The 26225-nt window shown below is 36.4% G+C and overlaps 1 long non-coding RNA gene across 1 annotated transcript; it reads left to right on the top strand.

Moving 5' to 3' along the window:
- The first annotated feature begins 1025 nt into the window (after nt 1–1025).
- LOC149806743 (uncharacterized) lies at nt 1026–22337 on the top strand. Its single transcript, XR_016420895.1, has 5 exons — nt 1026–1458; nt 5079–5206; nt 11528–11569; nt 18442–18559; nt 19694–22337. It is a non-coding gene; the product is annotated as an uncharacterized LOC149806743 (long non-coding RNA).
- Nucleotides 22338–26225: the final 3888 nt, after the last annotated feature.

A 26225-nucleotide genomic window follows, 5' to 3' on the forward strand; every position in this document is an offset into this window, starting at 1 on the left:
AAGCCGATTGTAGGTTCCGAAACAATAATACGTCGTGTGACCGCTTATCAGAGTGGACACAACAAAAGATAATTTGATATAGTAAGTTATTAGATGGAACTAATTAGTTGGCATTATGTAATGTAACCACTAAACTATGTTCACAAAACAGCAAATTAAGATAACCAGATATAAGGTCAGGGAATATCACATTTCGAGGCCACAAACTTCGTCTGAAGAGCACTGTATGGTCTTTTATTTGAATGATTTTTGTAATTATATTTGGGCTCTGTGTGTGTGTGTGTGTGTGTGTGTGTGTGTGTGTGTGTGTGTGTGTGTGTGTGTGTGGTAATTATACTGTAATTATGAAACTGACGTTTTGTATTTGTTCGGTACTATAGATGGACCCTACGTTAATTTATAAGATATACCATCTTTTTAGGACCGTTCCAGTGGCCTAGTGGTTAGAGCGTCGCCTCGGAAGCGAGATGTTGCGGGTTCGAACCCCGGCCGAGTCATACCAAAGACTTGCAAAAATGGTTCTTGCTGATTGCCTCAATTGGCGCTCAGCATTAAGAGGTTAATGTTAAGACTGGTCAGACTGGGTGGGACATGATGTTGCCCAAGTGCTAGACATCACTATAAGCTATCACGCTGCAGACATCGTTTCAATATGAATAAAAATTGTTAAAGATACGCTAAAAATCTAAATCATACACACATCTTTTTGAATGCGAACATCATTGGATATGCGCTGTAAACAAAATCTGTCATAGAAGAGTGAGTCCAAGCCCTCGCTATTCACAAACATGCGATGGATTATACAAAATTATGTACTTTGGACATATTAAAACATGAAAGTGCGTCACGGGTTTGGAGAATATTCGCTCCGAAACAATACGTTTGTGAATGGATCACATTCGCTTTCCTTTGCTTTTATTTCCATGCGTTTTATTTTTGTCGTCGGTTCGTTGGAAATCGTTACCAGAGTGTCGTCATCGTTGCCGTTGAGTTATAACTAACCAGCATGATCTCTTTCGCCACACCTATTACACACGAGAAACATTAGCTTACGATAAATATATCGATGATCCGATGATCCATTACGAAGACGAGTCAGCCAGAAGTCAATTTTGACTGGATGAATTTCCTTGTCATGTGCAGATAATACAGTGCCATGTGTACACGGTGCACACCAGTATCGGTGTAACACAACGGGCAGTTTGAGAGCAGTAACTGTAATCCAACAGCGTTTAATTTTGGACATAACTTCCACATTCACAAGGGTGCATGCGAGTCGCGTTCACTTGTAGAGAGAGTTTTGGATCGATAAGTATCGTAGACATGTGCTGAAACGGATTCTGTTCTCTGGAGATGTAAGGCGCATTTTTCCCCCCGAAAGACAACACATTTTTATTCTCGTGGGAATCTACTGTAAAATGTTGTGGACTTTATAAAGGCCCAAGAGAAGCATTGACGGTTTGTATTTGCATGTGTGAATGGGAGGGTGATGCATAATGGGGTGACACTGTTAGGCCTTCTTTTGTATTTCTCTTTATTAGTATGTACAGTATATGTCTTGATCTGATAGCCGATCTGTCCAAGTCAGTGCAACAGACACTAGAGTGTGCTTATGGGATTGTGTAATGTACAACACTCAGTTATACATACACATATTCATACAGCATGAATCCATCTCTCTCTCTCTCTCTCTCTCTCTCTGACACACAAACGCGCGCGCGCGTTAAAACCACAGAGGGGTCAAATATTCTAACACCTAACAAGATACAAGTTTCGAAGAAACATGTATGTTTCGAGAGACTAAGATAGCTCGAAAACATGTGTGTGTGTGTATGTGTGTGAGAGAGAGAGAGAGAGAGAGAGATTAACACGCATAGTTGTTAATACACTTACAAAGGCTGGCTTAGAACTGGGTTATACAGCGCAAGTTGACACCAAACAATGTGCTGTGATCCATAAAAAATTCAAACGGGTTTACAAAGAGCCAAAAATAGTTTTACATTCACAACTGGTTGACTTTGAATGAGAACGTCTTTTTGACGAGTAATCATGTCTCTCGTTAAGTGCTATTTGTCATTCACCTCTAATGTCACTCCGTAGAATACTGTACGTTTGATGCATACGATAGCGCGCAGTGCACACATTGTGGATCTGCATGTTGGAAGCATCACACAGCTTGAGATATTCAGCCATAATAAATTTTACATCTAATTAATCTAATCGATTGTTACCTAATCCGTTTAATATGGGTACGTGTCCTGTGCCCATGTATATGTCAGGAAACCCAAGAAAATACCATTTTTTTAAAAAGAGGTGTATTCCATATCTGCAGGGTAACGAGCATCGTACTATGAAATTGCGAGCTATACCTGTACGCATAGTATTTGTTATTTTACTTTATTTTGTTACATTACAGATGTCGACATAGGAAATCGAAGCATACATTTGCAGGTATCGCCCTGCCGATTTGAAAAAAGATGCAAATTATATTACACAATAGCGATGATACAATGTTGCTCGTTACACGTTATTTTAAGGAATAGTTGTCGATTATGACTCAGTAAGGGTTGGTATATATCCGACATTAAAATATGAAGCTATTTATTTCTCTCAAACCGATCAGAAATAATAATAACAACAATACTAATCAATATAAATAATACCAGTTATTAACCATTCACGGTATACTGCTTTCTGAAGCACTCACACACACAGATATATATATATATATATATATATATATATATATATATATATATATATATATATATATATATATATATATATATATATATATATATATATATTCACATACAACACGGATTACTGAAAGTCCAACAGTTATCCCTTAAGTCTCACTCCACACAAAACTTTAGACTGACTTTCACGCTTGGTTTACTGTTTACTGCCATTGTAGTTTACCTTTCTTCCGTCATACTCTCTTTCTTTCGTCTTTTGTAAGTATTTATGCTACTTCACATAACTCAAAGACAAAGAGTACATCCACTCCTTATAATCTTGTACGTCAAGGAAAACATGGTAGTGTGCACATTACACGGTTTGAACATCTTCAAGTTGTGAGTATTAAAAAATAGATAACTATTCGATAGTACTACCAATTTAAAGGTATTCAGATTTTCGTCTTATTTATATTGTGAATTGATTACGAAATACTGCATTCTTATTTATTTCGATCTTCTGAGGTGTCAAGGACAAAGAAAATTATCGAAAGTTGCAAATCAAATCGTTTGTATAAGAAACCTATGCAAAAACGTAAAAACAAAATATTATTTCTAATGAGGTCTTAGCTGTTTGAATCAAACAGACAATCTGATTAAAATCAGATCTCCATTGTCCTACGTGAAGACCTGACAGTGACTACTTAGGGGTCATGTTCTAATAACCTTTGAATTAGCCAATGGAAATGCAGCTTTCGGAAATCTGCAAGTGAATCAAATCATGAGGCACACATTCATACTATTCAGCCATAATTTCATCTGATTGGCTGATAATAATTAGAGAGTATGATAATAACATAGGTTACCAGAACATGAGTACTAAGCGGTCGCTATCATATCATAGTGGATAGCATAGTGGAGATCTGATTTTTAATCAGATTGACCAAACAGATCAACAGAAGTTACATGAACGTGCCAACTGCCAACACATGTCCTGATTCAAATGAAGATGACTATTTTAAAGCAATATTCTCTTCTTTATATATATATATATATATATATATATATATATATATATATATATATATATATATATATATATATATATATATATATATATATAGGGGTTATATATACATCATCCATGAGCATAAACACTTTTACTAAACTTGCTTTGTTTTAAACTATTCCTCTTTCGTGATCGTGCTACTTATTTGTCCGGTGCAGCCCTTACTTAATAGGCCCCAGTGACTGGAAAGCTTAAACTAGTTTGTCAAGCAGTGTTTTGTGAGTTTCTATCATGCACTCACTGATCAAGGTGATTAACTGTCTCATCCCTATTCCTGACAATCCTAAAAATTATCACCTCACGGACTACGAATACCTGGTCCTACACTGACATTACCAGTCCTAATGTTTCTTTCTTTAGTTCTCCGAACTGGAGCTATCGACATATATGTAATTACTTGGCTTCTGTCGTAGGAATCCGGAATGAATGTGTACTTAGACGAGAATTGATTATTAGGTCAACTTGTAGATGTGTATGTAATGCACGGATGCCTACAGCACAGACTTAGCAGCATTAATTTCGCTGATATATGCATGGTCGAAATGATATAAGGGCTCGTGCTCTTAGGCAGTGCGAGTTGTACTGTATGTGTGTGATTTGGATTTTTAACGTAGCTTTAACAATTGTTCAGTCATATCGCTACGATGTCTGCACTGTGGCAGTTTATAGTGATGCCAAACACTGGGGCATCATGTCGCAGACATGTAGCATATAGCACGATGTCCCACCCAGTCACATCATCCTGACACCAGGCCGACCAGTCCTAACACTAACCTCGTAATGCTGAGCGCCTAGCGAGGCAACTGTTCGTACCATTTTTGTAGGTCTTTGGTATGACTCGGTCGGGGATCGAACCCACGACCTCCCGCATCCGGAGCGGTGAGTTGTACTGTAACCCGTGGACACGGGTTAGAATTCCCTTGGACTGCGAATTAAAATTATCTATCCTAAATGATAATATCATTTATTTCATATTTCAAAATTTTGTTAATGTGTTAATCTTATGAACCATTATCCTGTACGGGTATCACTTTCTACTCTGCATTATGTATATGTGTACCTCTCTCTCTCTCTCTCTCTCTCTCTCTCTCTCTCTCTCTCTCTCTATATATATATATATATATATATATATATATGTGTGTGTGTGTGTGTGTGTGTGTGTCCTTGTATTGCAGCACTTCACTTTCTACTCTGCTTTAAGTATATTTGTACCTCTCTCTCTCTCTCTCTCTCTCTCTCTCTCTCTCTCTCTCTCTCTATATATATATATATATATATATATATATATATATATATATATATATATATATATATATATCTTTGTATTGCAGCACTTCATATTCGCATACCACAACAATTTGGATGCTTCTTTATGTTACCAAGCTGAACACCTTGACCCATTAAGAACGGACAATGTTTACTCTGTGGTCCAAAGTGACTCTTCTGATCTGCTTGTCAGGTAATCTTAAATATGATCATCGATTTCCTTCGCCATTTCGTCATAATTGCCTTTATTGTAGTCATTTTTTCCACCAACTCGTCGTGGCCATTTTTACATTTGCTATCATTAGTAGCAGCAACATCGCTTCGATTTTCTACGAAAAAAGGTGTAGAGGAGGTTCACGTTCGTCCTTCTTTCTGTCACGCTCTTTACTCCAATGCCATATACATTATATACACTTAACGAAATGAAACAAAATTTGGCAATATAGACGTACTTGTTAATTTAGTGAGGATGAATGAGTGCCCAAATGTTGGCTCTGTCCGAAGGGGGTCCCTAAGGGAGAGGCCAAAAGGGTGACATTGTTTAATGGGTCTACTAATGAAATATAAGATACTTGCAACGGAAGAGTTGTATGCAATGAATGAACGAATGACGAATATTATTAATGCAGCTTGTTCTCAGATCTGTGACAGTGTATGTTATAATGTAAGGACAGGCATTCCTTTATGAGACTGCGAATCATCCTAAGATTTTCAGAAGAGCAGTTGTTTTCTGTTTGAATTTTACATAATGTATCTAGTCCACAAAGTATTTTCTCCCTTGTTGAGTCGGTTTGTTTTATCTTTTACTGGTCCTCTCTGACAAATATTTTGCGCATGCTGACATCCCACTCAAATTTTCTTTGGCAAATTATGTCAGTAGTGTAGCTGGTAAATTAAATTGCAGTATTTAGTGTCAGTGCTTCCTCTATTTATAAACAAACTTTCTATAAGCAGACTGTCTTTTACAAAGTGTCAACTATGGTTATGCTTAATGGTCCCACTCAGTTACAGTTTGTAGATAACAGTTTATACAACAGTTAACACAGACATAGAAAATTCATCTATTATAAGGTACTGACCATTTTGTTTAGAGCCGAGATATTTTATTTTATTTTATCTCCAGATAATTATGTTTAAAAGATTATATAACAGATGTAATATGGTGTTATTTTGTTATACATTTTTGTTATAAATCTGAGCAAGATATCCCAGGACCCTGCTGCAGAAAATTAAATTCTTGGTAGGAGTGTAGTGATGTTTGAACGCGTTACCTTTTTTGCGCATTCCTTTACTTTTTGCGCTCGCCATTGCGCCCCCCACCACCACCACCACCACCTCCGCATCTGAGTAACATTCGCTCCCTTTCTTTATTGGGTTCGCTCACTTTTATATTTAGCACTAACCACTGATTGTTGGTCCTTAAGATAACTACGGTTTACAGTGGTACGTATCACGGTATGTACATAAATTCTGCGGGATAGCATAGTGCAAACTTTGTCATGGTAACCAACTCAAGTTGTTCGAAACGGTACTAGGCACTATCCTAGGCATGGTACAGTCAATAAAGTATTAAAAGTAAGCAAGGAACCAACTGAAAATCGTAATATTTTCTCAAGCCAAACTGTCATATTGCCATGATGGATGCAAAGCTAATCACATATCCAATACACACCAATGTTGCATTTACACCGATTCCTTATATTAGGTATCGCTTGTGGCTATTCGCATCCTTACTACGGTGTTCTGGTTTGGTACATTAACCACCGGACGTTCTAGTTTCTAATTTACCAAATCGTACACTACACTAGAATATTCCTAGCAATAATCTTTTATGAAACCGGAAGCAACGCAAAACATCCGGAGCCTGAGTTTACACAATATAGCGATAGTGTTGCTCAAAGACCATACAGTCGCAATTATACATCATTTTCGAATTAGTGATTAAACATGAATAACTTGCTAAGAAATGTGGATTCTTTGACTTATCCAGACATTTCCAACATAAACAGTAGCATGTTTTATCCTGTAAAACGATTCGTAGATGCCAAATCCACACGCGAGAATCGCAACTTACTGAAAGCATAGAGTTATTTCTACACTGTGATCGTCATGATAGAACAACTGCCCTTACAAGATCGAGGAAATATATTTTTTATAATCATCCAATGCTCAAGTATATTCGTAAATTTTGTTAGCTTTAGATTAAACCAACGAACATTTCCAACTATCTACAATTCACCTAAATATATATTGGCTCTTCAAATTATCCCTATTTACTAACTTAGCTTCACACACACACACACACACACACACGTGTCTGTGCCCGCCCGCCCATATGACTGTCTGTGTACGTTTCATCCTGCCGGTCGTTCTTGCTAACTTGTTTAAATTTGTTAGGACTGACAAAATATATTATTTACAGGATTGTCACTGTAGGGTTTAACTCCATGTGTCTTATGTTCAAAACAGTAACTGGATTACGGATCACACGACTAATGAAATTTCGAAATATTAGTTGTCCCTAAATTTGATCATGGCCATTGTATTTTTGGATTGATATTCTGCTATTCAATTTTGGCCATATGAAGTTAATTTTTCTGCAACCGGAAACCATAATTTTATCACGTCATTCCCGGAATTAACCAATCAAAATTCGGTTTAGTCTCATCTGAAGAAGTGATTTCTTTGGTATCTATCGGTATAGGTTTTATAACAATAATGATTGAAATAGTTCTGTAACAGTGCTGAATTTGTTTTCGGAAATAAATTGGTCGCGCAATAAGCATTAGAGACATTATTTTTTATCAGTTTCTTTATTTTTCTGTGAATAAATTGCAAAATAATCAGTTTAACTGTTTAGTTGAAGACTGTGGATGAGGTCAGAGTAAAGTGAATGTTATCAACTACCGGAAATATAACTTTGATATTTAAGGTAAACTTACGGATTCATTTGTCCTCTCTTCATTTTAAATTTAACATCTTTCTCACGTATGCACTTTGTCTTGCCCTTCCATGTATGTATTTGCTTCATGGCACATTAGGGCTTGGTATAGTATGCCAATGTATACGGCACATTAGGGTTTAATACAGTAGTATGTCTTTGCTTCGTGACACGTTACGTTAGGGTTCGATCCAGTGTGCTTGTGCTTCATGACGCGTTAGGGTTCAATACAGTATATCTATTCTTCATGGCACATTAGGGTTCAGTACATATTGTCTTTGCGCTCGTGACACGTTAGGGTTTAATGCAGTATGTTTTTGCTTCGTGATACGTTAGGGTTCAATACAGTATGCCATTGTTCATGGCACATTAGGGTTCAGTACGTTATGTCTTTGCATCGTGAAACGTTATGGTTCAATACAGTATGCTTTTGATCATGGCATGTTAGGGTTCAATACAGTATGTCTTTGCTTCGTGACACGTTAGGGCTCAATACAGTATATCTTTGCTTCGTGACACGTTAGGGTTCAATACAGTATTTATTTGCTTCTTGACACGTTAGGGTTTAATACAGCATGCCATTGTTCTAGTCACGTTATACAACAAACTCGGTTTCTGTTACTGAGGCTAAGTACATGCACCGAACCTATCGAGATCACATTATGTGAATCATGGTCTAAGGTTAAAATTATTGCGAAATGTAAGCAGTTACTTTAGATCAAATCAAAATATTCATGTTAGAAATTGTCTTGCTAGCAATTTGACGATAAGCTCATCACTGAGCTGGCAATTTGTCTTTTTACCACTTTTCTCACATTTATTTTTCTTATTCATTGATAAAGTGCATCTTACCTTTCATTCTACAAATGAAACAAGCCTGTTTGACAAATGCATTCCGGTAAATTTGTGAAGGATGCAGTGAGCGTGGTGACAAGTTGCGGGTTGTTAAACTGAATCCTGTATATATATATATATATATATATATATATATATATATATATATATATATATATATATATATATATATATATATATATATATATATATATATACATTTTACTTTAGTGGTCTTTATTGGATATGGTATAACATATTTGTTGTGTTGTTTTTATAAGCCTCACAAATAATATAAAACTTAATTTGAAAGGTGGGATATTGGGGTTTTCAGCCGCAGGTGGAGTCAAACTGAGCTTGGCAATTTCAATATAACAAAAGATGACTAAATTTCCATTGACTGGCATTCCTTACGTACAAATGCACTGCAGCTGATGCGCTTAAATTCATCCATACTGCGAATCTGTCAATTTATTACCGTGTGGGAAGCCAAATTGGAAAGAACAAAGATAAATAGGTCAGTAATATTAATTCTAATGAAATTGATGTTATACACAACAGCATTACACGAAAACAAGAAAATAATAATAGAAAAAAAAAGAAATTATTTATGATATATGCCCTTCATTGTCCAAATTATTGATTCAGCTGAAAATATGTTTCGAAAATATTACGGGTGTAAAATGATGGTAAATACAATAAAAACAATTCACATAAACTTTGGTTCAAAACATCACCATCAAAGTACAAACGTCATTGCCAAAGTACACAAACAAATAACAATTAGCTAGGAAGACACACAACATAATCCCTGTCAGTCAGAAAAAAAGTCTTTAAAAGGCAAGCAGTAAATGCTGACAAATGTATTAGTTTTCACGTAAATTAATTTAAGCAAGACAACTTAAACTAAGAAAACTAAAAAGTAAGTACCCAAAAGATGCTTTAAAGATTATCAACTTTTTAGAAAGTAAACGCGATGAATTCTTAAACAAATACGGTGATAATGATAGCACTGGGAAGCTAGATATTGTAAAATGATGACGCTATGTTGAAATTCTCAACCAGGGGAGAAAAGAATATGAAATATTTTAAATCTAAACAAACTAATAATAGTAATAATATACCGTTTGTACTCGCTTGTAAGTCAGGTCAAACTGCAAACAGTAACGATCATGATCTGCCGTAGCATCATGCCCTATTTAGTTTGTTCAGTTGATTACTTAAATCCAACTGCACAGACCCAGATCTGCTGGAGCATTACACGACGGTAGATTTGGGTCTGTGCACTTTGCCGCTAGACTCGATTTATACGCAAATACATACGATAAGACACGATCAAATGGTGAACCTATCGATGAATATATCTAGTATACGCAAGTACATACGATAAGACACAATCAAATGGTAAGCCTATCGATGAATACATCTAGTATGCGCAAGTACATACGATAAGACACGATCAGATGGTAAACCTATCGATGAATATATCTAGTATGCGCAAGTACATACGATAAGACACGATCAGATGGTAAACATATCGATGAATATATCTAGTATACGCAAGTACATACGATAAGACACGATCAAATGGTAAACATATCGATGAATATATCTAGTATGCGCAGTACATACGATAAGACACGATCAGACGGTAAACTTATCAATGAATATCTAGTATCCGCAAGTGCATACGATAAGACACGATCAAATGGTAAATATATCGATGAATATATCTAGTATAAGCAAGTACATACGATAAGACACGATCAAACGGTAAAGCTATCAATGAATGTATCTAGTATACGCAGATACATATTTATATTTAATATTCTAACCTAATACTCAAAACTGGAATGATTTCAGATTATTGGCTTAGGGGAATTATAACAAGATTTTACATGTATAGCGGCGATTGTACTCACTAAAAGTTATCGACCTATAACATGTTTAAGCGTACGTCGACTAACCTGTTTAAGCTTACTTCTAATAACATGTTTAAGCTTTCGTCCTATAACATGTTTAAGCTTTCATCCAATAATATATTCAAGCTTTTGTCCTATAACATGTTTAAGCTTTCATCCAGTAATATATTCAAGCTTTTGTCCTATAACATGTTTGATCTTTATCTCGTAAATTATTTAGTGTCAGCCTGAATCTGAAAATCGATAATTGTATTAGTTTTCACACTTTACTAGAGGAAAGCTGAATTTTGAGCTGGTTACACAAAAAAGGTTATATATTTGCACTATAGGTCTTAAACAGAATTTCAGAAATTCATAAAACAAAAACTATTGTTTTTTTTTAGGTGGATAATCGATTTTAGGAAACTTTTTAACTCTGTTGGTTTTGGGGTAGGGTATATGGATGAAATTACTACGGAAAAACGTAAATGTTTTTGGGAGTGGGGTTGTAAAATTGTTCACAATTTGTGTCGAAACATCAAGTCCTGTTCAATATTAGTCGTGAAACATTCTATACATTTCCAGAGTTTTTATCTGTTTATTCAAGAATAAAATCTCTCACCTGCATTATTCTTATTGTTTCTTAACGGTCTGCAAAATTTCTTGCGACAAAATCAATTATTCAGAAGGAATAAAAAATATGATAGCTTTTGAAGCTTCAGCAGATCTTAAAATTTTAATTTTACTTAAAGAAAGACAACACTAATATTACTGGGGCAAGAAAGAAGATTTTTGACAATGTTATCGCATGCAAATGATTGAATGTTTTGTTTTGCAGGGAAGTGGGCAGATGCAAGTAATGAAACAAACACGACAGAAGGTTGGTTGACAATATAATTAACATGGATTTTGTATGTCGTAGGGCGTTTATGTGTTTATTGATAGATTTTAGTCAATAGAAATCATATTTGCAGGTCTAGATGTCTAAAATTTAAAAAATCGAAACCTTATGGTCCAGGTGAAAGTTCGTCGGCAAACTGATGCTTATTCAAACGCAATATTCATTAAGTGTATATAATATATTAAATCAATATATATACAATGGCGTACTAAGTGTAAATGGTGCCCGGGGTGACGATGAAGGCGCAAAGAGGTTTTGGAACCCCAAGATCTCTGGCGCCCGGGGCAACCGATCCCGTCCGCACCTCCGCCCGTTAGTACGCTACTGTGTGTATATATATATATATATATATATATATATATATATATATATATATATATATATATATATATATATATATATATTAACATCTAAAATCAGTGTATTTATTATATATAATTAGTGTATATACTATATAAAATCAGTGTATATAATCTATAACATAGTGTGTATAGTATAGACCTTTTTCAAGAAGTTGAATTTGGGTTTTTCCACTCCAATATTAAACGCATGCGCAATGAGCGTAGGGCAACTTTTAAGCGATTGTCATTAACATAGTGTATGTTCGTGAAGAAAGTTTCAAAAAAATTTGTAAAGGTTTGACATTTGTATACCCTTCTCAGAAATAGTGTGTTTAAAAATCACGAGTGAATAGTTTAGTAATCTGCCTAAACGAGAAAAGTAGATATGAACACAAAAAGCATCAGAGAGGACCAGAACAGCGGACAGGATTTGTGGGCCCTAAGAAAAATTATCCAGTATGCCCCAATGAATCACAAACTGAAACAACGGTGGACCCCCTGACCGTTGTGGTCCTCCGTAATTTGTCCTACCCTGTCCGCGGTCATGGATAGGACTTACAAAGTTGGATGATCCATTTCTGAAAGGAAAGGAAACGGGTGGGTGGACGATTTTCCTATGTGACCAGAATTACAATTTGTACAAATCTACGTGTATTTAGATGACTCTTCAAGACTATATACTCGCGAAAACATGAGGACTTACAAATCTCTTTGTTGCATATAACTAATTTCATAGTGGATGGATGCATGCAGGTGAACACAGCAGTATCAATGCCAACGTAATCAGATCCCAATTCCCAATCCAAGAAGCCACGCGAGTTACACATAGCTGATATTACTGTTGGAACTGGCCGTTGCAAATGTATCGCAGGATGAGTTAACTCATTCATCATTATTATCCATATTTGTTCAAGGAGTTATCAACCTGGAGAGAGAGAGAGAGAGAGAGAGAGAGAGAGAGAGAGAGAGAGAGAGAGAGAGAGTAAATTCCTTAGCCAATCCAATGTATCATTAGCAGTTTTGGGATTCACATTCATTGTCATTTAATTTATTAACAAAATAGCAAATCTTTGAGGAATCTGCTTAATATGTGACGTGCCCCCTTTGGTGTTCATTGCTTGCTGCTAATTAAACAAGTTGACCACTCCGGTGGCCTAGTGGATGCGAAAGGTCGTAGGTTCGACCCCCGGCCGAGTCATATCAAAGACTTACAAAAAAGGTACAAACAGCTACCTCGCTTTGCGCTCAGCATTACGAGGTTAGTGTTCTGACTGGTCGGCCTGGTGTCAGGATAATGCGACTGGGTGGGACATCATGCTACATGATGCCCCAGTGCTAGACATAACTATAAACTGTCGCACTGCAGGCATCATAGCGATATGACTGAAAAAATGTTAAAGCTACGTTAAAAATCAAAATCACACACACACACACATACACGCACACGTTAACTTGTTTATTGTCGGATTATTCATTACCATGCAGTCATAAGGGGGTGGGGGTGGTAAGATGAGAGTCATGATGCAGTAACATAAAGCAATATATACTCATTTATAGTTAAAAAGTACTTGATGAAAACGTACATTTTAAGTCTTATACTACTGGGCTGGCATATTACAGTATGCTGCTATCTGCGGCGATCTGTAATGACAAATGTTCTATTCCTGTGAGAAGTGTAGGTAACTCGAGTTACCCTACGTCAAATGCGCATGACCGTACCGGATGCGGCTATGGGATAGGTTTGGCCAGCTAAAAATAGTATCTGAAAATGATCTATATAAAGTCAGTGTTGTAATATATAAAATGAGTGTATTTAGTATATAAAATGAGTGTATATAATATATAAAATGAGTATATAATATATAAAATCAGTGGGTACATTCCATATTCAAACCAAAATAATTGTCCTTGATCCGTGTGAGATTCCGACCATGTGTTCGTCATCCACACGGAAGAAGTTGTATACGCAGTGGCAGCCCGATTTTGCTAACACATATCACTTTCTTCTAAGCAATGTCCCATCCGATCTGCAAATTACAATATATCGAAGCCCAGTCAAAGTATTATATTCTTTTACCTTTGCGTTCACACTGTGTTGTGCCGGTATCGTATCTGAACTAAAGCGTTTAAACAGCTGGTGAATGTATATTAATTGCAGGAAATGCGTTTTGATGTAATGAATGCATCAGGTATCGACTGTTCGCGTATCGACTTTCGAATATCGTATCCTTGCACTTTGTTGCGATTACCTTTTAACGAAATGGAAAACCGTCCATTCTCGTGTATAATCATTACCTAGAGAGAAACAGTATGGAAACAGAGTTGCTGTCCCATAATGCACCAATACATCGTTGTCTTGTATGTTTTAGTCATGATTCCATTCAACTAACACAGAATCGGGTATGTCGTTGCATAATCCGAGTCTTTGCCGTTCGCAATCGGTTGAGCCTTACATCTTTGTGTGGTACATGGTATGCATGTAATTATGGGTATTGACGACAGGATTGATTTGTTGTTGCTGTTTTTGCTGTTGTTGTTATAGGGTTTAACGCCATTTTTCAGCACAAGTTAGGCTATACATGGCAGCCAGTATAAATGGTTGAGGAAGAACCCTGGAAAACCCCGGGAAGAACCACCGACCCACGAGAAGCTACTCGCTAGCTTTCTCAGACAGACTGGATAAGCGATTTTTCTTACAAAATATCCCCATTTTTCAACGGTCGTGGCCTGCTGATTACATCTGATTTCGCTGAAGATTTCAGAATTCTTAATAATGTCACGCAAGGGCTGTGGAAATGCAATTTTTTCACATTTTTTGGAGAGGGTGGGAGGCAGAGCCGTAGAGAGCGGTCATGGGCCCTGGGGTAAGAAACACCTGGGCCTCTCCTAGTTCTGGTTCAAACAAAATGTTTCTTTTATAAAATTAAAGTGTTTTTTTGGCCCGGGCCCCCTCACAGGCCCGGTTTCCGGGGAAATATCCCCGGCTGCTCCCCCTCCCCTCTAGTCGGCCCAGGGGAAGGCGGCTAGGGTCGGAATATGTTTCAATCTTGATGGCTTTTGTGATTGATTAAAGGAAATAAAATATTTACACACTAAACATGAACTTTAAAGACGCATACCTGATTTATTCACTCATCAAAGATTGAAAGCCGACTCGTACTGAAAAGGTGAATTGTAGAGTGGACAAGAAGCATCGATTAAGATTTCTTTCACTACGAGTCGTCAGATACAATTTTTAATTACCGAATATGCCATGAACAGATATGCAGTGATATAAAGGCCGGATGACCAGCTTGATTGTAGAGTAAAAATGTACGTTAGGAAAATGCAATGGTACAATAGCTAGGAATTACCTTCCAGTTTCACTCATCAGTGTTCTCTGTAAAATATGCGCATGCTTGCGCCCAGTGGTTGTTGTAACATCATGAATCATTTGGATATTCTTTCTATTATATCTGACCAACAATATGCATTAAAAAAATCTTTGACTTGTGAAACACAAATGTGTTGTGTTATTGAAACTACAGCCGGTAATCTCAATTTAATGGAAATTTCACGTGTACTGCGAAAACTTTAAGACACATTCATAGGGTAAGGAGATGTGACTTTCTAATTACCACTACCATTTCACTTCTATCCGTATGTGCGACAGCTTGCCAGCAGTTTCCCCTGGTTCGGTCTCCATTTATAGTCTATCTTGCGCTGAAAAATGGCGTTAAACCCAATATAACAAAATCATAATTATCACCAAAATACGACCTCTACAGAGATGACAAAGTTACTTGAAGTAAACAGCCCGATACGCACATGCGAGCTTGTCAGTACCAATAAAACTTGATTTTTGTTAGGCATCGTTTTTTGACGATGGTATATTTACATTAAAAACGGTTGACTACCTCTGACACCTATTCGCATTTTCATTAAAACTATTCACTTAACGTTTGTGTTTTCCACTGACTTGGGCGTCAAAATATTACTAGAATCGATCCAAAATGGACAGTTTATACCCTTCCTAATCATCTTCTTCAAAAAAAAAAACGTGCGAAGTTATCGTACAATAGTGACAGCTGGATACCAAACGAAGAATCAATCGTCTTTATGTCATTATATATTTGTACAATAAAAATTAATTTAATGAGTAGCCTCGTATCATCCATACGGTGCGTACAAATGGTGTTCACGACGGTGTACAATACACAACTTTGAACCAGCAGGATCCTGGGGAAATAGAGCCGACGGCATTATGTAGTTTTGTGTACTGTAATGGGAGCTGACATAAGCGGACATGGTTTCATTTACATTACACGAAGCCATATGACCTAAGTGTCGTATTCACTTCCTTAACAACGGAAGTTTGATAATTAGTCAAATGCTAATGTTAGTTTTTGATCCCGGCTTGTGAAAAGTGATGTGTATACTACACACAGATATTCGACTTTGAGCGTCGTATTTGATAACCCCTGTTGTAGCCAAGCAGTTAACAGCGGAAGTTTGAATATTGTTTGATAAATGTCCGTAGTTTAATGCGGAAATTAATAATATTGGAATATTGTCATGACTCCAATACTGATATCTCTCTCTCTCTCTCTCTGGTCTGAGTAATGCCAAAACCTGAAGGTTTCGGCCATAATCAGGAGGATGGGGGTGGTGGTTGGGTACGGACTGTCGGTAGAACTCATTATCACTCTTATTCTCGCAATTTAAGTTTACTGTCATGGTTAATTTCAAAAAATGAAATTCACTTTTAGCTGTAATTCAGAATCCTAATGAGCCAATCTCAGCGACCGTTTAGAATCTGCGCTCTCTCTCTCTCTCTCTCTCTCTCTCTCTCTCTGTGGATGCGGGAGGGTGCGGGTTTGAACCCCGGCGGAGTCATACCAAAGACATAAAAATGGTAATAACAGCGCTCAGCACAAAGATGTTATGTTTTAGGGCTGGTCGGTCTGGTGTCAGGATAGCATGACTTCGTGGGACATCATGCTACATGCTTGCGGCCTGATGCCCCAGTGCTAGACATTACTATAAACTGCCGCACTGACATCGTAGCGATATGACTAGAAAATTGTGAAAGCTACGTTAAAAATACAAATCTCTCTCTCTCTCTCTCTCTCGTGTCAATTGCACCAACGGTTTATTTGTAGCTAAATATATCATCGCCAGCAATGGGACTTTAATATCGATGATTCTACTTCAGACAGCTATGCTTGTGAAGATAACCATGTTCTACCAAGATCATGAAAAGAAAAGGACCATGTTTTATCAAGACATGATGAAGGACCATGTTTTACCAAGAACGGATGAAAAGTGTGTATGTATGTGTGTGTGTCTGTTTGGGATTTTTAATGTAGCTTTAAAAAAAAATTAGTCATATCGCTACTATGTCTGCAGTGTGACAGTTTATAGTGATGTCTAGCACTGGGGCATCATGCCGCAGACACGTAGCATCAGGTCCCACCCAGTCCCACCCAGTCGCATTATTCTGACACCAGGCCGACCAGTCCTAACACTAACCTCTTAATGCTGAGCGCCAAGCGAGACAGCTGTTAGTACCATTTTTACAAGCCTTTGGTATGACTCGGTCGGGGTACGAACCCGCGGCCTCCCGCATCCGAGGCGGACGCATTAACCACTAGGCCATCGGAGCGGTCCAAGGATGAAAAGAACATCGTTTTACCTAGAATAACTAAAATGACCACGTTTTACAAAGAAAATTTGATCACGATTTTTAAAGATAAAATAGCGGCTGCATATGAAATTTCTTCATCCAACGTTAGGTGGTGTTTATATAAAATTTTTGAGAGGAAAACTTTAACAAAACGAAGATTTCCATGACTTTCGTGAAAAATTCGTGACGTGCATTTAAAGTGAAATACCTTGCAAGCTGTCAGTCGCATTGGGTTGAAAGTTTTAGATATTACAATAAATCATCATGCTGAATAATTAAGAAGTATTAAATATTGGTGACTCGGGTGTACCTGTCATTTGTTTTTTGCAAAGGTGTTGCAGTCACTTCAAAAAGATAGATGTAGTTTCATGCCGAAGCCGAACAAAAGTCAGCCAAGGCACACAGTTGAGACAGTAGAATATCATGTTTTATATTCTGCCAAAATTTTATAAGAAAAAGAGCAAATATAAAATGATTCAATCAAGCAGTTTATGACTTGCTAATTAATTTTATTTAATTATTAGTTTATCCTGAACTGACTCGAAAAGTTGTGATCTTTGCCTGCTGCTGCTGCTGCTGCTGCTCTCTCTCTCTCTCTCTCTCTCTCTCTCTCTCTCTCTCTCTCATGTAGACTGGAAGGCAGGATGTTTCGAAAACTAATTTCCTGCATTAAAGGTCATCCAACCTCAAGCACGAACAATAGATGTATGACTTATCAGCAATCTATGAACGAACAATAGATGTATGGCTTATCAGCAATCCATGAACGAATAATAGATGTACGACTTATCAGCAATCACTGAAATGAAAAACGAGTATAAGCTATGATTCGTTCTTTTTTACAGACAGCCTACACAGGAACGAACATGATGAGGATCCATTCAATATGAAGCCGTGGTTGATTGGCGTGTTGGTTTTGTCAGTTATTCTCCTCGCCCTAATCTTTGGAACTATAATCCAAAGGTATAAGTGATAATGTTACTTGTGAGCAAAGATGAGTCGGTGGGGGTGGGGCGGTCATTGTTTTTTTTTTTTTTCTTTTTCGGTATTTGGCAGTGTAGGGTACCATTGACATGCCGACACCTTTGCACAGAATTATAAAATAAAAAATAATCAGCCAGTTTATACTATGCTTCCGGTATGTTGCCTTTCTTTGGTGTGTTTTCATAATGGAAACATCGGGTGATGGATATCAACGTGGTTCAAGCACTCATTCTGTTGCTTTGACTCATATCGAGATTCACCTAGTAACGGGGATGACCTAACCCGTTCTTGATTGGATGTTTGTTTCTTCTTCTCTTGTTTCCTTATGATGTAAAACGATCTTGTGATAGCTGGTGCTGTCTAACCTGATGTTAATTTCCGTTAACAGATAAAACCGACCTTGACAGAGCGCCTTTGGTAGTATACAAGTTAGGCAATATTTAGTTCGTGTTTATAGTGTAAAAACTTCCTACGATGTAAAATCTCATCCGGATTAAATCCACCAAGACACACTGGTAGAGATATTTCTTCCACTAAAAACTAGGATGAAATGACAGAGGAAGAACAAACGATATCGTAAGTCTAGAGCATATGTTAAATACCAAATGAAATAAAAATGACAAATCATCGTAGGAGTTATCTGGTTCAATATATATAATTTTTATATCTGGTCCACTATCGTACAGTCAGAAATAGTCGTGGAGGACTTAATTTCGTTCTTTTCGTGGGTAGCGAATGTCCAGGAAATTAATTCTATCAAGAAATTATAGTAATTTTGAATAATTGTAAGTAAACGGTGTCCCACCCCACCCCCACCCCCACTGTATTTCCACGAAATCGTCCATTTACTCTCAAACCACGCCCCCCCCCCCCACATTGTATTTCCACGAAATCGCCTATTTACTCTCAAACCACACTGTCCCCCTCCAGAGAATACCTGTGATTTTTAAAAAAATTATGTTCAACATTATTTCGTATTCAAATGAATGAGTCTACCTTTTAAGGAGTATTTCTCTTGGAATTGATCGAGCTTGCTAATTGTTATAGTCTAATCCCTATTAAACGAGATGATTAAAATATGAAATTTTAATTTCACCATTATTGTCACTTCAGGCATCGGCGAGCACTTAGAAACAGACGGGGAAATTTTAATGAACTTCGGAAAATGCACGATGTTGTGATAGGATCTCCAGAATCATAATGGGAACTTTGAACCAGAACGGTAGAACAAAATGATCTAAGTGCCTTGAAGACTCAGATTCTTTCCTGTGCCATATACCGAACACTTTTGATGTCGGAACTGAAAAGCAGTATTACAGATTTGTGCTCATCAGAGATTTGGAAAAAAGCTGTTGTCATTTTGATATTTATTTGTTGTGACTTTTGTTTGTTTGAAATATTGTTCGATGTTTAAAGTAAACTAACAATATCTGTATAAATTATTTACCAGTGACACAATTATATGATGATTAGAAATGAGTTTGGCCTTGCTATACGTTAACCTTGTCGTACAGTTGAAACAAATATGCCGATAAGTAAGCTAAACTTGGTGACCTATTTTACAGTTGAGTGCATTCTTATTCACTTTGGAAAGGCATACTACCTTCCCACATTTTATAATCACGTGGATTGATAGTTTGTACTTTTAAAACTATCAACCAGTGTGAAAGACAATCAATCAGAGAATTTTGTTTCTGATTGTGCGTAGCAGCATTTGCCATTGTCAAGCAGGATATTGGTATCTCCCGGCGACCCTTAACAAAGCAACTTTATGAGAATAACGCGTGTAAAAGAGGACCAGATTCTCAGTGATCACAACTGATCACACTAAATAGTACAAGAAGACAAGAGCCTGGACGTACCTACATGCTAGTTGCCGGTAGCTATTAAACGACCACAACACGAGAAGAATCTACTTCAGTATGCGTTTTTTTTTATTGCAGTATCAAGGAACCGCGCACTTGAAAAAATTGCAGTTGATTCACCCTGAGTTTTAAATTACTTAGCAAGTATCGGAAACAGACATCGTCATATTATCTAATTACCGCTGCAGTAGATAGGAGAATTTTGCATAGGGACAGCGGAGATAAATACTACTAGCTATTATAATCGGCAGATTATTGCTTTCTAAACCGCCACAACATCTTTGCTAGCCATGGTTCCGATATCATAAACAAATCTACACCTTGGCGTTTCGAACAGATGTTGCTTCAGGTCTATGAATTTTATTGGATGCGGCGGAAGGCTACCGCATCCAATCCAAATTAAGTTGTTCATATTTGAACATTGTTCCTTCATGATCCAGACAAAGGGAGCACACAGCTTGAATGGACTGATAAGTAATCACTTTTCCACTGCCGGTCCGTGTTTGTACAACTACCTTTCACTTAAATACACCTATAATGACTTCTTCCGTTACGTAGTCATACTTTCTATGTGCACTTACAAGTCTGTCGTCAGTACGCATACATATGCCCATCATCCCCACTAGTGCATCAGAATTTAAAAGTAGAAAATTTGTCTCGTCGATTACTTCACCAGACTTAATTCTCTCATTAAACAAAAATGCATGATCATCGTTGTTGGAAGATATGCATGAACGTGCCGTATCCAAGTATCAACATCGGATTACAAGCGTCATGGATACCCTTATGTGTTGTTATTATTCTTATACTTTTCCCGAGCCGTACCCAAAAAGATGTCTCTGAATTCCGTGTAATGTGTATATTGGCTGAAAACATGTCATCCTCTTACGTTCTCCTGTTACACAGAAGAGCTAAAAAAAATTTTCAGAGACAAATATGATTTGTTACCTTGCTTTAATATATCGCATTCACTCAGAGCGATAAAATAAACGGAATTTTCAATTCGTCTGTTCCACAGTAACTCTATAGATCTTCAAAGATTGCTCTCTTGTGAAACGTCTGGATACATGGACCGTGATTAATTAAGCAACGCTAATGCACCGGATTTTCGCACTTATTAGAGAAACTTTAAATTGCATCTGAAAATGTCAATTGTTTTCTTTCCCTCATTATAATGCAGGAGTAACGAGTGTTTATGGTATCGACTTTCACCAAAATCCCAGGGTGTGTTGAAACCCTCGCCCTTAAGGCTTTGGTTTCGTCGATCGCCTAAAGATTTGTGGAACGTTCATACAAAAATAAAGTATCGGATGCCTATAATAAAACACAGAGCACCCATTTTAAAGCCTAAATATCATAAAGTAATCGAGACGATCCAAATAACATGTCTGATGCCTAAAAAACCCCACAGAGTACCCACTGTAAAGACCAAATATCAACAAATAATAATTTAGACGTTTCAGGTGAAGATGCCGGTTAGAATGAGTCAAGAAAATCACAATAACCGGGACTTAATTAGCGACGGCAGTTCGAAATAGTGACATTGAACCTTCTAGTTTAAACTCGTGGCCTAAAATGCAGAATATACAAAAGGTTAGTTCTCAACCGCTGTTGGAAATAATTTAATGCAGTTAAAATTCATTGCTATATTTCGTGCAATAATTTAATACAGCTCAACTTCATTAATATATTTCGTGCATTAATGTCCTTGGTGCAATTTCACAGCAGTATTTAATTTAATTTGAAAACATTTACAAAATGTGACAGATCCTCAGTGTCTCCTATGTTTCATTTATTTACAGTAAAATATATAATATGTGTGATTGTTTAAGGCTACTGTATCGTGTATTATATGAATTTGTATCTATTGAATAAACCTTATCAAAAAAGGTGTCTCTGTTTTCTCTATGAAATTTGTTCATAAGTTATTGGTTTTTTCATAAAAGGTCATTGCCTATCAAAAAGGGTACACGTGACTCCCAGAAGACTCATGACTAACTCTCGTATACAAATATTTCTCTTGCCGAAAGTAAGCAGAGTGTAATGGTTTTCTCCTTTAAATTCCGTCCATGTATTTATTGTTGAACTTTCCATAAGCGTGTATTCCCTTTTTGTTTCTGGAATGAAATATTTGAATCAATTTTTTTAAAAAACTCGTGACAGATTATGATCAAAACCTAGAGGGCAATTTTCTTCAAATGGTTCTGGTTAAGTCTGGTTCCAATGACTTTAGATCCAAGATTTGAAACACAGAAAAGAGGAAAAGAAAGCAAATATCTAAAACAAAGGGATCTATATGTCCATTCAGAAACACAGTAGAATAGATGTATGCATATGGGTAATGGAATCTGGAACTAGATTAAGTAACATCAGCTGAGACCAATTTGGAATTTGATTAAATAACATTGAGACCAGATTTGAATTGAATTGACACACACACATACACATACATACATACATACATACAATAATGCTGGTGAAAGAGAGATGAATAGGTGCATGGTAAACTAATTTTATATAGATATGTTCATTCATGTGTGTGTGTGTGAATTGTTCTAAAACACGCCACCACCACCACAACGACTACTATTATTAATAATAATAAAACTAAGTATAATGATGATTGAGACGAGTCTGATGAAGATGCATGCCTCACAAACATTTAGGAAAGTAAAAAATTTACTTTAATAACAAGTACAACTTTTATTTATGGCCGTCATGTCATAAACAATTAATGGTTAATTATATAAAATAGGAGCGCCTGAATAGTCTTCTGCATATTCAGTGCCAAATTATAATCGAATACCTTGAACTAGTCATTTATTGGGAGAGAGAGAGAGAGAGAGAGAGAGAGAGAGAAGCTAATGGGGAGCTAATATTACGATAATACTCAAAATTGACGTGAGAATTAAAATGCCCATAACGATGAGCTTTCTTACAATTTTGGTACGGCCTAACCCCATTCTTGTAACAAATTGTTGGTAAACATTGCTCAAATGACAAAATAAGAGGTTTTCATCACCTATGTTTTGTGGGGTCCACACGCACAGAAAACAATATCTATATTATAGATCGTTGACTTTTGAAACTCAGGTGACTCGACCAGCTTCATCAAGTCTCACTAACATTTAGAACGTTTTTTTGCAGGATATATGTAATGGTTCATTCTGCTCAAGTGTATCCATTACCTCAGACATTTAATAATGTACTGAATGTAGACAGTACATTGGCCCCATTCACCTCTTGAAAATGCAGAGGGAATTTTAAATAAGAAAATGAAAGTATGTCATACTAATCAATCTGCATTGTATGTTATATCCGCATAATACTACCCCACAGGATAAAACAGGAGAATCACAACGTCTGATACTTTTTAAGATTCAAAAAGGGATAGTGGTAGAATTTTCCCAAGATTCTTATGAAAGTACTTTAATGCTTTCTTGCTTGTGTTACCAAATGTAATTAAGATTACTCCAGATGAGTTGATAGTGAACAAAAGCCAAGTATGCTCAGAGTTTCATTTTCTGACCTCGATAATACCACATGTTGAACTTCCTGAGCAAACGTTTGTTTTAATTTTAGTTTTATGAAGATCAGTCTTCATTCCTGTTTCATCGCTAAATTCCTCCCCAATCTTAATTTGAAGTTTTAGATATACACGAGGAAAAACATATTCTCTCTCTCAAACCTTTAAATGCCATGTTATTTTTAATGTATGTGGTATATATATATATATATATATATATATATATATATATATATATATATATATATATATATATATATATATATATATATATATATATATATCTGTCTCTGTACGAATATTTTCATCACTTGAATGCTTTCCATCTATTCTTTAAATTGTTCTATGACTCTAAGGCTGTCTAGGAATCTGAGTGAGGGCCCCTGATGGCTGAGTGATCTAAAACACTCTCCTTTACAGATCACTTACTTCTCATTTCCATCAACGTTGGTTCGAGTCTTGGGCATGGCCAACGCGGGTATGTAAGAAAGCTTGCCTGTATTTTCCCGTAGGCAGCTGATTCGTACTGTGTTATCCCTGGTTCTTTCTTGACTAATATACTGGCCGCCACGTGTAACCGTGCTGAAAATTGGCGCTAAACCCATAACAACAGCAACAAACCTATTGTCTTTGCAACTATTATTTCTTTTCTTTCTTTCACGAACCTATAATCTATCAAATCCTTGGTAAATGGTATGCATTTCTCGTTTGTATATTTACATCTTCGTCTGAATCATATCTTACATTGATAAAAAAAGATGCCGGTCATGTAAACGCAGGTTAAGAATGGTAGCGCAGCGTTTGATCTGTTAATGTACCTCTGGCACACGCTGCCTTTGCCAAAGTTTTCTTTCAGTAATATAACATGCATTTTACTCCGTTTTTCGGTGTGACTTTTACCTGATCATCTGAATCATACTTTACAGTCGTCTTAAATTCTCGTTGAACAGATGGCCGTCATACCCAACTTGTTATGCATGATCAATGGTAATATTTTAAGTATTTGTAATTTAAATTATATCCTTTATTGTACCTTCTGAACAAGAAGCCTTTGGCACAATTTTTAATAAGATGTAGTGGGGGGGGGGAGGGTTTGCGGTTGGGGAGATTTACCATAAAGGCATTTTGTATTGTCCATCTCCATGTTTCTTTGTTGATCGATTAGTTTTGTCTTGTCAACTAACGAAGTGAAGGGGAGGGGAAGAGCGGGCTTGGGGAGGGGCAGAGCGGCCTGGGGGAGGGGAGGAGCGGTCTTCAGACATTTTTATATTAAATAATCTGTTGTTTAAAAGCTTATTATAGTTTTCATAAAATAGAAAAGAAATTCAAAACAATAAATATATTACAGTATGTTTGTGTCTCCTAACCAAGAAATTACCGTTTCGTCTCGACAGGTTATTGCAGCTTTGTATCATTGGTATTGTGAACATCGTATGTAAATCACATGGAAAGTATACAGATACCTTTATGACGACTAAGGTTCTTGTAGGTGTCTGTTGTATTTTCAGCTTCAAGGGTTTCATCAGGCCCGGGTTTCCCCGTATGAAATTGAGTACCATGTTTAATACATTTTTTACAAAACGGGGATTGATAATATTTTTATTGTTACGCCGCTAATGATTGAAACATAGCTATTGTTGATACAATGTTTATAAATGAGTATTAATACGGCATGGGCGGATCACAATTTGATATACCATACAACACTTTAAAGCTGTTATTTTTAAAGCGTATTTTATATATATTCTTATGTTACGTGTTTATGCTCTAATAAACAGTAACAAAAGAAAGAGTGATAACAACAAACTTTGAAACATTTAACAAATAATTTATTTCCCTGGAAAAACAATGTAAAAAATGAAAAATATAAGAACTTGCGGTTTTAAGAATCAGATCCAAAAACAATCCAAGAATAGTCCAAGAATTAAATTTAGAATAATCCAAGAATTAAATTTAGAAGTCCTAGTGATGAAATGTTCTAATGAATTCAAGTAAGTTCGAGTGCCGACGAAAAATCCAAAATGACATATACTGTAGTAAGTATAGCGCTGATGTGTTTACCGTTCTTTGTGAACCACAGATAATAATTTTCCGATGTTTGAATTCTTAATAAAATTTAGAGAAATGTCTTTGTACAAGAATTCTGTATGAACACTCAAATATTTCTAGGAAAAAAAACTAATCTTTTAGAATCCAAATAATCGGTGGTCAATGTACAATATTGTTAAACATATTGTACTAAAATTATAATATT

This window comes from Sinohyriopsis cumingii, chromosome 1 (assembly GCF_028554795.1).
Source record: "Sinohyriopsis cumingii isolate HCF-2022 chromosome 1, ASM2855479v2, whole genome shotgun sequence".
Classification (NCBI taxonomy): domain Eukaryota; kingdom Metazoa; phylum Mollusca; class Bivalvia; order Unionida; family Unionidae; genus Sinohyriopsis; species Sinohyriopsis cumingii.